The sequence below is a fragment of the Aulonocara sp. 'chitande type north' Nkhata Bay genome, linkage group LG5 (assembly GCF_057382095.1).
Source record: "Aulonocara sp. 'chitande type north' Nkhata Bay isolate Kocher_YH1m ecotype deep benthic linkage group LG5, A_spYH_male_GT1.1, whole genome shotgun sequence".
In the NCBI taxonomy this organism is placed as follows: domain Eukaryota; kingdom Metazoa; phylum Chordata; class Actinopteri; order Cichliformes; family Cichlidae; genus Aulonocara; species Aulonocara sp. 'chitande type north' Nkhata Bay.
In genome coordinates this window covers 8,860,808-8,863,756 of record NC_141348.1, presented here as the reverse complement: position 1 = coordinate 8,863,756, position 2,949 = coordinate 8,860,808, and positions in this window count along the sequence as shown.

The following is a 2,949-nucleotide window of genomic DNA, read 5'->3' as shown; positions in this document are numbered from 1 at the left end:
CAGATTTTGGTGCGTCGTCGGGTCCGCGCTGTGTTTGCCTCTTTTTTTTCCGCTGGCTTCTGCAGCTGCAGGTTTCATAACTCTCTGTTTACATCTCTAATTAAGTCTCACATGTGTCAGCTTTCTTTTAATAGATACGAAATTATGGATATATACTGTTAAATGATCAGAATTGTAATATTTCTGACTGGGGCAAAACTTTCCAGATTCCAATCATATTGAATCGGATCCTGTATCGAATCAAAATGATTCTACAAATCAGTAACAATGCAGCCGTACTCAGCTCCCTAAGCATTTTCCCTTTCCAGTTCACAATCAATCCCACCCCTAGGTCAAAAATATGTATAGGACAATTGGCCTCATCTAATATTTTGTATGAACCTGTCCAGCTGTCCAGTGATTGAATGACAAGTAGATGGTGGAAGGACTCCACAGCAGGGGCATACTCCATAATGTGCTGTGCGTTATCATATGTATAATGTATATATTGCTCACTTATTGTATTTACCAACATCAAGGAGTTATGAGCAAAGAAAGGCCACCATAGTGCATGTTTAAATAGGGAAAGTTTATTGATCAACATGTATTACGCAAATACGCATTACATTTTTTCAGCCCCCGAATCGAGACAACAAAACCAATTACATGTTCAAAGCAACAGAACGGTGGCCCAATATCGGAGAGAACCCCACTCTTGAGTGAGCAGCGATGATTGAGCAGTCCGTTTTATTTTGCAGATTCAAGCTGCTCTTCAAAATATTCGCCACCAGATGTCACCGGAGAGGACTGTGTTGAAAAGCTTCGAGTAATGAACCATTTTTCGATACAAGCTTCAGTGCTTCGGAAAGCTTCATTTGGCCATCAATAGTGTTAACCTAAAGACTTTGACACTGAGTGAAAAAACTATGAAAAACTATGAACACGGAGTAAACTAAGAGTAATATGAAGCACAGTGAAACAATGAGGTAAACCTGTGAAATCTGTGAGGATAACGGACGACCTGACAATAATTGAACAGAACCACAGTGACTAAATACACACAAGGGTGAGTAGGGGGAGTGAAAAAACACGAGGAAACAGCTGATACACATGAACCTAATGATGCTACAGGGGAAGTGAAACACGATGAACGAATAACACAAGACTCTTTCAAAATAAAACAGGAAACATAACAAGACACAGACATGACTCGAACTTGACAAACAAAGAAAACTTGGACATGAAACATGACAGATAAACACACGTAGACTTAACATGATGAGCCGGAAACTTAACACAGGGATGAGACAAAAGGGAAGCTTGATAAATCATGAACTAAAACTGTAACCTAGGCATGACAGAATGTAACTAGATAAACTGAAATGGAACTAGACTCAAATAACAAAACATCAAGAAACTCAGAACCAGTGTTGGTCAAGTTACTTGAAAAAAGTAATCAGTAACTAATTACCGATTACTCCCCCCAAAAAGTAATCCCGTTACTTTACTGATTACTTATTTTCAAAAGTAATTAATTACTTAGTTACTTAGTTACTTTTTAAAAACACGATTTACAACCTGAATAGGTGATAAATAGATCTTTCAGCCCAATTCTACTTTTTCTGCATAATCCATCATACAAAATGTAATCAAATGGAAAAGTCTCTTTTTAAAACTTGTTTTATTAGTTTTAACCTTTTAACTTTATGCATCAAGCAAAAATTTAATTATATGCAACATTCTCTGACTGGAAGAAATTTGTTTAACATTTAAACTTATTTTCTGCACATTCCAGCACATAAAATATATATATGTTTTATGTGTTTACCCTCACTCTTTCAAATAGATGCAAGTAAAACACAGCAGAAAATAAATAAAATCAAAGACTAGCGATCTTGTTGCTCTATTTTCACCTGTACAGCAGGAGTGGCATAGGCGGAGGTTTCCCCTGGTGCAGGTGTGCCGTGGTCAGTTGAAGAATCCGCGAGTTGCTCTGTGAGTTTCCCATTACCTCATAGCGCACTCTGTGCTTGTTGGAAGTTTAGGGGTTTTTTTGCTGTAAAAAGAAGTTTTCTTCCCACCCACAGTGGACACTAATGTTTTTGTCACTTTTTATGGAATCAAACTCAAAGTAAGGTCAGTACTTCCACGCTTTAAACGCTGCACGCTCATACTCTCTCCCACAATCGATATGTGATGCACTGTTGATCTGCACACAGCTGTTGTCACGAACGTCGCACTCGCTTACATCACTGTCATGAGACATTCTTGCAAAAAAATCACGGTTTTAGTAACGCAGTAACGCAGCGTTCCTACGGGAAAGTAACGGTAATCTAATTACCGTTTTTGCAATACTTTACTCGTTACTTGAAAAAAGTAATCAGATTACAGTAACGATTACAGTACGCGTTACTGCCCATCTCTGCTCAGAACGCTGGGTCACATGACCCAGGACCATGACAATAAGATGATGTGGAAGTATTTTGAAGACTGCAGTGTCCATGGAATGTACCAGGGATGAACATAAAGAAGTGAACTAATGTTGTACTCATCTTGTAGGCTACTCTGTTGTGTGCAAGTTTTAACAGGTAGCACATTTGGCACTGTGTGCTGTGTTACATAGCAACAGAAGGCTCTGCAAGCCTCACTCATTAAGATGGTGAGGCTTTCTACTTGATTGGATCAGCTGGAGCTATGTTCAGAGTTTTGCGATGGAAAAGCCACATTTTTCACTAATTCTTTTACAGTTTCCGGTATGTGCCATATAGATTCTCTGCTGAAGGAATGTGTTATATATGCACCCTGTGGAGCTGAACACAACCAAATGAACCCCAGCTGTAAAAATACTGTACCGCAGCACAAACTGTATGTTGCAGTGGAATTTGCATTTGATTGGTAAAAATGCAGAAAATCTATATTTTTTTATGCTTGATAATCTGTTGCCAAACTCATCCATCCATCTTCTGGCGC